At 47.0% G+C, this 10,141-nt stretch overlaps 1 long non-coding RNA gene across 1 annotated transcript; it reads right to left on the bottom strand.

The window, feature by feature from the left end:
- Nucleotides 1–839: 839 nt before the first annotated feature.
- Nucleotides 840–5,508, bottom strand: LOC310840114. The gene is made up of 2 exons (XR_014561813.1): nt 5,300–5,508; nt 840–1,116 (listed from the first exon to the last, which is right to left on the bottom strand). It is a non-coding gene; the product is annotated as an uncharacterized lncRNA (long non-coding RNA).
- Between the last annotated feature and the right edge of the window lie 4,633 nt (nt 5,509–10,141).

Raw genomic sequence — 10,141 nt, forward strand, 5'->3', positions numbered from 1 at the left:
ACAACCTTATGTAAAGACATGGATCCATCCCCAAAGTGAAAATATGTCCCCTGCAAGCTTAAAACTCAAAACTGCAAGTCTGATATTGAGGATGAAATCTTGGGTTATGCCAAAAACGAGTAAGAAACTGAGCTGAGTCAGATGGAGCAAAAATTCCCTCTCCCTTAAGAATTGCTCTGTACGGTACTGAGAAAGTATGAGCACAGGCAAATGTAGGCATTGGGGAAGGGCCATTGCTCAGTCGCAGTGCACTTGCCTGGCATGCAGAAGGTTCAACCCCTGGCATCTCCAGGTAGGGCTGGGAGAGGCTCCCTGTCTGAAACCCTGGAGTGCCACTGCCAGCCAGTGGAGGCAGTATTGAGCTAGATGGACCAATGGTTCTCACTCTGTATAAGGCAGTTTCCCGTGATCCTCTGCATCCTTAAGAAGATGAGAAAAGCCCTGCTGGATCAGATCAAATACCTATGTCCCCTAGAATCTAGCTTCCCACAGTGGCCAGCCCATGGGAAGTCCACAACCAGGACATGAGTGCCACACTCCCCTAGAGACTCTCTAGTTGCAGAGGCATGCTTCCTCTGAGATTGGAGGCGACACAGCCATCCATCATGACTAGCAACCATTGATAGCCTTAGTCTCCAGAAAATAGCCAAATCTCCTATCAGAGTTGGCCAAGCTGGTGGCCAGACCAAATCTTGTGACAGCAAACACCATAGTTTTAACTGCACTGAGCAAAAGAACTGCTTCCTTTCATCTGCCCCAAATCTCCCACCATTCAGTTTCACTTGATGACCCCTCATATTATGGGATAGGAAGAAAACCTTCTCTCTATCCACTTCCTGCACAGTGTGCATCATTTTATTGCATGAATGTAGGCAATAGCAACACCATCACCCAAAGAAACACCACCCACCCTCTTGTACACACACAAATGCAGCAAACCACACGCAGCTCCAGACCAATTCCTGGAGACGGAATGTCGTGCCCTTGACGGAATCACAGGAAACACCTTGTCCCTGGAAAGCCATGGCAGCGTGCCTGGCGCAGGGGCCTCTTCCTTCTCCTGCATTGTTTACAACACACCAAGCCGGATTTTCTTTTCTGCCTTGTGGTTGTGACCTGCGTGATGCAAGCAGAGGGGGAAGAGCCTCATCAATGGAGCAGCTTCCAAGAAACCTATGCCTGGGAGCAGGCCCCATTGAATGTGGTGGGGCTTAGGATTGAGCTCCGGGTCCCACTGCAAGCAATGGGTCTGGTTTCATTCATTTCAGAAGGACTTGGAACAGAATCCTGCTCACGGTTACTGAGCCAAGTCCCACTGTGTTCAGTGGAGCATAGAGTGGAGTGCACCCTAAACATACAATTTGATCTCAGTCGGCCTTATTTCTAAGAAAATGTGCATAGGGTTGTTCTGAAAGTATGGTTCAGTGCAATTCAGTTGGCCTGAGAATTTGATCTTGGTAAATCTTTATTCTACCAAGTCTAACAAAGTTGCTGCCATCTAGCCAATGTCTCCAGCAATGGAATAAGGCATTTGCAACCAATCAGGGATCCTAGTGGTTGTATACAGTGCTCACTCGACTTCCTGCTGTTCCTGTGGCACCCTAGAATCACATGGTCTCTTGCTGCCTCTGTTTGCCACTTATAGAGAATAATAATTTGTAAACTGGGAATGGCTGAACTTTCACATTTGTCCTCGACCTAACACAATGTGGTTTTTTGTTTTTAACGCACTTTGTAGTTGAAACGGTGCACTATCCTGTCAGGGAGAAAGCACTGTTTAAATCTCATTGGTTTCAATGGGAGAGATTTAAGCACATTAATCATTGATACCATTGAAAGCAATGAGATTGAATGCTAGCTGGGTTGTGGGCTCTTAAAATGCAAATGATTCCTGGAAGTGCTAAAGGAATAATGAGGCCTTTCCAGCTAATCAATTAACCAATGCAAATTATGATAATCAAACTGTAAAGCAACCAGATGGATAACCAATTGCAAAATATGTGTATAAGCTAACTTTTCAAACATTTCCCCGACTCAGGATCAAGGGTGGAAGGGAGAATCACACACTCTGAGCACCAAATGTTAAGTATGAACCTTCCCTTATGAAGCTGCAGAGGCAAGAAGCTTCCCTTTGAACAGTTTGTCTGCACAAAAGCCAAAGGAAGCTAGCTAAGCTGTGAGGTCTTCATCACCACCTTACTAACTCTGCCAACTGGGCCTCCATTGTATGGTTGGGACTTTGAAATGCTAATAAATTTTCCTCACAATATCACCAACAGCCCCGGTTTTCCTTCCTTGCTTTTATCATCCTGTTGTTGTCTGGAAAAGCCTGTGTTTTTATAGAAGCTCTCCAACAACTTGTTCTTTTTAAAAATAAATATTTTTAAAAATACATTTTAAAAAAAACAAACAACTACCTTGGTTTACCATTCATTCTGCAATAACAAGTGCTAGACCTCAAATTTGCCTGCAGGGAAATACCGACCCTCTGTGTATTTATTCACGCCCCAGTTTTCCTCCAGGGAGCTGGAGGAATTCTCTCCCTCATTTTATCCTCACAACAACCCTGTGATGTAGGTTAGGTGGAGAGTGACTGGCTCAAGGTCACCCAATGAGCTTCATGGCAGGGCAGGGATTCGAACCTCGGTCTCTCAGGTCCTAGTGCAGCGCTCTTAACCACTTGCTTTTGCAGCTTTGTTGTTGTTTAGTCGTTTAGTCATGTCCGACTCTTCATGACCCCATGAACCAGAGCATGCCAGGCACTTCTGTCTTCCACTGCCTCCCGCAGTGACTAACACAGCTGCCCTTCTGGAAATTGTCACTAAGGTTCTTCGTTGTTCAGGAAAAGGCATTCTCAATATGCTCAGAGGCATTCTCATTTCTTCACATTTTCCTAATTCAAACCCAAGTTTGGGTTTCCTAATTCAAACCCAAGGCTGAAACTTTTCTCGGGGTTAGCAAAAGCCAAGGGTTCTTTCAGTGAAGCTATGTTTAGGATTTTGCCATTGACTGAGGATTAAATCAGAAAGAATCACAAGAAAAAAGAAAAAGAAAAAAATGAGATTAACTCTGCCAGTCTGGAACACGTTTTCTCAGAGGGAAACCCCAGTGAGATCAGTGCCACTTACTTTCAAATAAACTTAGGGAAGCAATGTTATTCTGTGTCACATGTGCCACAGTGTTAGACAGCTGTGAAAAGGCAAATTCAAAGCTACAGATCATTAGGAAAGGAAATTTAAAAATTAGAATTGCAGACGTCATAATGCTGTTCTGGTGTAGCTGCATTTGGCATGCCAGACCTACAAATCTACACATTTTGCCCTAGTGGCGACTTGGAAACCAATCTGCCTGTGTGTTTGGCTGCCCTGCTCCCTAAAATGTCTGACTGACCTTCATGTTTATAGATAAATAATTTTTTACAAAGGCACTGCAATCCTTTGGTGCTTTCTCCTACAAAGGAGATGGAGCTTCTAAATATGGGCACAGAAGAAAGCAGACAGGCAAAAGTGCTCGCTCCAAAACAGCACATTGATTTTTTTAAAAACCGCTTCTCCCTAAAAACCTCTTAGCAATTCTGCCAAATCTGGCAGATAGGAGTCCAGTCTCCACTCTGACAGGCAACTGACGCATTCCAGATCCTTGGAACAAAGCCAGTCAGTTGCCCATGAGAGCCCATTGTGTCCCCATCAACTATCGTGCCTAGATAAAGGTAAAGGGACCCCTGACCATTAGGTCCAGTCGTGGATGACTCTGGGATTGCGGCGCTCATCTCACTTTACTGGCCGAGGAAGCCGGTGTACAGCTTCTGGGTCATGTGGCCAGCATGACTAAGCCACTTCTGGCGAACCAGAGCAGTGCATGGAAACCCCGTTTACCTAGTGCACTACTAAAGTTCCCATCAGACCTGGCATAGCTCGGCAATCCCTCCTCTGATCTTGATGCCCAAATCCAGGTCCAGCTCTCCCATTCCTCCCAAGTCTGCAACACACATCAAAGAAAGGCCAATGGAAAGGATCAGAGTGTCTCTTCTCACAGCACCTCTGGTTTCCAGGGTGGAAGGGATGTTGATTTAGCAGCGGCAGTTTGGGGGCAAAAGCCAAGGGGACAGCCTGGGTTTGGCTGCTCTGCAAGGAGATGGTGGATGGCTGCCCAGCAGCGGATGCTGCCAGAGTGCTGAAAGAGCCAGGGTGATGGCAGAAAGGGCCAGCTGGTTTATCTAATGCCAACTTTCCTACAGGAGCAGACACATGACAGCTGAATCTCCCCCATCCACCCACAGATCCTTGTCCTCTCCCCTCCCCTCCTGTTCCTTGACCCTCCTCTCAGCCTTGCTGATGGGCTCAGAAGGAAAGCAGAGCAAGATGTTGGGCACCAGCTTTGTTGCAGGAGTTGCCAGAAGGAGGTGTACAAGTCGCCATCCCACCATCTTAGGGACTTCAGATTTTTGTAGGGTCTATTCCTTAGCCTTTCTTCTCCTAAAGATGCCCTGCAGGCCAGCAAGTATGGATTTTTCCTCAGCGTTTACTCCTGAAGCCTGTCTCACAAATGAGTATGGCTACAAGGCTCAGAGTTTTTCTTCTTCTATAGAACTATAAAGTGTAGGGGGTACAAAAGTGTGTGCACTGGCCTTTCCCCACTCCAAGCACGCTTAGAAGCCAAACGGCAACTGGGAAGCCTGCTCAGACCAGGGCTTATGATGTGCAGGGAGGTTTCTAAGCGGAACAACTTACGGGCCAAGCATGTTCACAATCCCTCTTCACACCTTCACACTACTAAGAGGAGCCTGCTGGGTCAGGCCTATGCCCTTTCTAGCCCAGCAACCTCTTCTCACAGTGGCCCACCAAATGCCTATTATAGGAAGCCCACCAGCACAGGCATAGGCAAACTCAGCCCTCAGGAGGCCGTGATGATGGCTACCAACTTGAATGACTGTAAAAGGCAAACTTGGCCCTCCCGACGTTTTGGGACTACCACTCCCATCATCCCTGACCCCTGGTCCTGTTAGCTAGGGATGATGGGAGTGGTAGTCCCAAAACGTCAGGAGGGCCAAGTTTGCCTGTGCCTGCACCAGCAGAATCTGAGCCCCAGAGCCCTCTGCCCTGCTGTGGTTTCCAGCAACCAGAATTCAGAAGCATTTCTGCCTCCAGCTGCGGAGGTGGAGCAGAACCACCCTGGCTAGGAGCCAAGGACAGCCATCGGTTCTAAGCCTCTTTTACAGTCATTCAAGTTGGTAGCCATCATCACAGCCTCCTGAGGGAGGGAGTTCCACAGTTTAACTATGTGCTTTATTTTATCTCACCTGACACTCCATTGGATGCCCAGAAGTGTGATGAAAGGGGGGGGGGGACTTTATCCACTTTCTCCATACAGTGCATTATTTCATCAACCTCTATCACGTCGACTCTTACTCATCATTTCTTTAAAGATTTCCAGACACTGCGTTCTTTCTTCCCGGGGGAGTTGCTCCACCCCCTTGGTCATCTTGGTTGCCCTGAGCAATGGTCTCCTGTCAGGGCTTGGGTGTGCCGCCCTGCCGCCCTTGTCATGTCTTCACAGTGAACACCTAAAGAGGCTTTAGATGTCGGGGGAAGAATTCAAGCCCAGCTTTCCCCTAACATGCTAATTTTCCAATTTTAGATAGTTGGGCTGGTAGCAGCCTGAAACGGCACAGTTCCAGAATTTTTCATTTTATTTAAACCACTTTTATCCCTGTATTCAGCCAAAAAGGGGTCCCAGAGCAGCTTGTAACTGTCAGCCGTAGGACATAAGGACAAGACACAAAAGGAAAAGGGGTTTGGAGGTGGGGGTGGGGGGTGGAAAGCAAATTACCAGCTGGTGATGAGAAGAAGCCAAAAGCTGCTAGTTTTCAGCAGAGCGGAGGGAGAGTCCATGCAGCTCTCCTCTGTCTGCTGGAATGGCTGTTGCTGACAGGTGAGGGTGGAGGTGGTCTCCCAGCAGAGCAGACCCAGAGGCCTGTAGGAAGGTGATGTCTCTGCTTTTTAAGATGATGTCTAGGTTTGTCATTGCTTTTCTGCCAAGAAGCAGGCATATTTTAATTTCGTGACTGCTGTCACCATCTGCAGTGATCATGGAGCCCAAGAAAGTAAAATCTCTCACTGCCTCCATTTCTTCCCCTTCTATTTGCCAGGAGGTGATGGGCCCAGTGGCCATGATCTTCGTTTTTTTGATGTTGAGCTTCAGACCATATTTTGCGCTCTCCTCTTTCACCCTCATTAAAAGGTTCTTTAATTCCTCCTCACTTTCTGCCATCAAGGTGGTGTCATCTGCATATCTGAGGTTGTTGATATATCTTCCAGCAATCTTGATTCCGGCTTGGGATTCATCCAGCCCAGCCTTTCGTATGATGAATTCTGCATATAAGTTAAATAAGCAGGGAGACAATATACAGCCTTGTCGTACTCCTTTCCCAATTTTGAACCAATCAGTTGTTCCATATCCAGTTCTAACTGTAGCTTCTTGTCCCACATAGAGATTTCTCAGGAGACAGATGAGGTGATCAGGCACTCCCATTTCGTTAAGAACTTGCCATAGTTTGCTGTGGTCGACACAGTCAAAGGCTTTTGCATAGTCAATGAAGCAGAAGTAGATGTCTTTCTGGAACTCTCTAGCTTTCTCCATAATCCAGCGCATGTTTGCAATTTGGTCTCTGGTTCCTCTGCCCCTTCGAAATCCCACTTGCACTTCTGGGAGTTCTCGGTCCACTTACTTCTTAAGCCTGCCTTGTAGAATTTGTAGAAACTTACCCAGGTTCATGGTTCTTACATTTGGCGTTCCTATGCAATATTTTTCTTTACAGCATTGGACTTTCCTTTCGCTTCCAGGCATATCAGCTCAATCTACTTGTACTTGTCCTCTGCTCTTCCTCAGTAGCATGTTGGACGCCTTCCGACCTGAGGGGCTCATCTTCCAGCTTTTATATACCTGTTGTCTTTGTCCATGGAGTTTTCTTGGCAGGGATACTGGAGTGGCTTGCCGGTTCCTGCTCCAGGTGGATCACGTTTGGTCAAAACTCTCCACTATGACCTGTCCATCTTGGGTGGCCCTGCACGGCATAGTTCATAGCTTCTCTAGGTTATTCAAGCCCCTTCACCACAGCAAGGCAGTGATCCATGAAGGGGCTAACATTGTGTACTCCATGCTAAACCGAATGTGGCTGAGCCAGTGGCCCTCCAGATATTGTGGGTAAAAACAGAATTGAAAGCAGGATTGTGTCTAATCTCCCCAATGCCACCATGTGCCCAAATCATCATAAATGCCCAATAAAAAGGACGTCTGGAGGGGCCTTTAGATGACCTCTGAATACCAGCCACTGGGGAACTTGTTTAATCAGTTAAAATGTTCTGCTTTGGGGCTTTCCAAGAGCACCTGGTTGGCCACTGTGGAAAACATAGACTGTCTTTGCTGGACTGAAGGCTGAATGCAAGATGGTGCTTCCTATGTACTTATGCCAGTTAGTTAGTTAGTTAGTTAGTTAGTTAGTTAGTTAGTTAGTTAATAAATATATGTAATAAACAGATCCCAGTTCCACATACCTTTTACCCTGAGGAGAGGAAAGCAATTTAGATCAGTCTTAGGAGCTGGGCAATTTAGAGGACAAATGGCCTGCAAAGGAGATTCAGCATCCCCGCTCCTCTCTTCTGCCACGGCTCAATTTCCATTTGAGGCATCTAAGCAGCAAGGCTACTTGGCTGATTATCAGTCACCCAAGCAAACTGCAATGAACAGACTGACAACCTCCCAGGTGAATCCATCTTCAGTTTCTCAAGTCCTGGGAAAGGATTGAAAGTCCCCACCATGAGAGTCCTGAGCTTAGCATTATTGGTGCATGGGTGGTTAACCTGTGGCCAGCCAGATGTTGCTGAACTACAACTCCCACCAGCCCCATCCAGTGTAGCCAATGGTCAGGGAGGATGACAGCTGTCATTCAGGAACATCTGGAGGGCCACAGGTTTCCCACCCACCTGGTGTAGACACCAGACAACAAATCACTAGGCTGAAGACAAGAAATGTGCCCCTCTAGTCTGCAGAAAGCATTATCTGCTGGAAGTGCATTCCAGACAGTGATGATTCAATACTCCAAATAATGGTGAAGCTGAACCCTAGATGTAAAAGGTCTCGCCTCCAGACCATATATTGGTACTTGCATGATACATCAGCTGCTTCTGTCTCCCCTTCTCCAGATGTCAGCAGTTGCTTCCTTAGCATTCAAACTTCCTGGAAGCAAAAATGTTTCTCGTGATGCTGCTGCTCTTGATGGACTCTTAACTCCCATTCAAGCAAGTGAGCCAAGCTGGAATCTCCAGGGAAGGAGGCAAGGAAAACAAAAGCATCACCTTCTCCTCCACAAATCTGCACATCACTTAAGATCTTCATCAGAGGTCCTTCTACACTCAGGGGCTCCCACATACTGAGGTCAGGCTATCAGAGAGAGGGCCTTCTCAGTGTGGGCACCCAAATTGTACAACTACTTCCCTAGACAACTATCTTTTAACTGTCAGGCAAAGATGTCCTGTCCCCCCCCCCCCCGACTTTTGATGACATTTTATTCTGTGAACTGCCCTGAAATCTTTTAATGAAGAGTGGTATTATATTATTGTTGTTGTTGGAGTGGTATTATGTTGTTGTTGTTGTTGTTGTTGTTGTTGTTATATTACCTTGTATGACAATAGCTCAGTTGTGGAGCTTGGCATGCAAAAGGTCCCAATTTCAATCCCTGGAATCTCCAGTTTAAAAGGAGCAGAGGGAAAGAAATGGAGCAGCTGGCAGCTCCTCCTGCTCCTACCACTGGCGGGAGGCTGCTTCAGCCTTCCTTCCCCTGGAATGGAAGAAGATTAGCAGAAGGAGCCGGCCACTGAAGCCACACTGGTCTCCATGCTTCGCCTCCTCACTTATGGGACTTGGAGGGGGCACAGCCCCTACCCACAAATATTGAGGGGGCCAAAAGGGGCTCTGCCCCCTAGAGCTGGCACCCCTGCCCATAACTCTTCACCAGCCTGACTCATCTCTGCCTCTCCAGCCTCTGCTTCTGCCTCTGATTCTGGACTTCGCTCTGCCACAGACTCTCCCTGCTCACTAAGCCCTGTTACCTCCTCAGCTTCCAACACGACCTTTTCTCCCTCTTCATTGTTGTCCCACCATCACTCCCCAGGCCCTGAGACTTCTTCCCTTGGTGGTGATTCCCCAGGGGATTCCTCCTATTGTCCAGCCAGTTTGTGGCAATTTGATACTAGTGGAGTTTCCCCTGCCACAAATAAAATAGTTACAAATTTTCCTTTGTATGTGTGTCCAGCTCTGCCAGGCAGACTCCATGATCCTACAGCTATTTTGTGCCCATTGACTCTATCTGGGCACTGTTTCCAAGTGAGGTATGTTGGAAGGTGCACCATGGCTGCACGGCCTGCTCTTCTGACTCAGCAGCTGAGATGTGATTAACATTCATTCAGTCTTTCCAGGAGACTCGGAAAATCTGACTCTGGTTTCCTGTGTAACACTCCTGGACCGGCAAGAAGAACAGGACATTCTTTCTTTCTTTCTTTCTTTCTTTCTTTCTTTCTTTCTTTCTTTCTTTCTTTCTCTCTCTCTCTCTCTCTCTCTCTCTCTCTCTCTCTCTCTCTCACACACACACACACAGAGCTATATAGTTCAGAGCTTTGTATAGTTGGAACACAAAAAGTTGGAATTCCACACTAGGAGAACCAAATCCTGCCATTAGATGAATAAGAAGTGAAATATAAAATAAAACATTGCAGTGCAGGTGCTCCTGTTCAGAGGTACTGTACATACATACATACATACATACATACATACATGCATCCCTTCTCCCAGGATACTCCCCCCCCCTATTTTCTGCACTCACCCCCAAACAGCATCCCTGGCCACTGAGCAAACTCTGGTCACAGTTTAAGCACTCTTACAGCACTTTACCACTCATGCAGTTTCTTAAGGGTGCTGGAAGTTGTAGGTTGGTGAGATCAACACTCGTAGCAAACTACAGTTCCTAGAATTCACCGGGGTAAGGCATGACAATTATAGTGGTATCAGAGTGCTTTAAATGCATAATGTGACTGTGACTGTGGTTGTTTGGAGAGGGGGTTCCCCCTAGGGTTTTCTTTCTTTGCAC

This window comes from Podarcis gaigeae (genome assembly GCF_964106915.1).
Source record: "Podarcis gaigeae genome assembly, chromosome: 2".
Lineage (NCBI taxonomy): Eukaryota > Metazoa > Chordata > Lepidosauria > Squamata > Lacertidae > Podarcis > Podarcis gaigeae.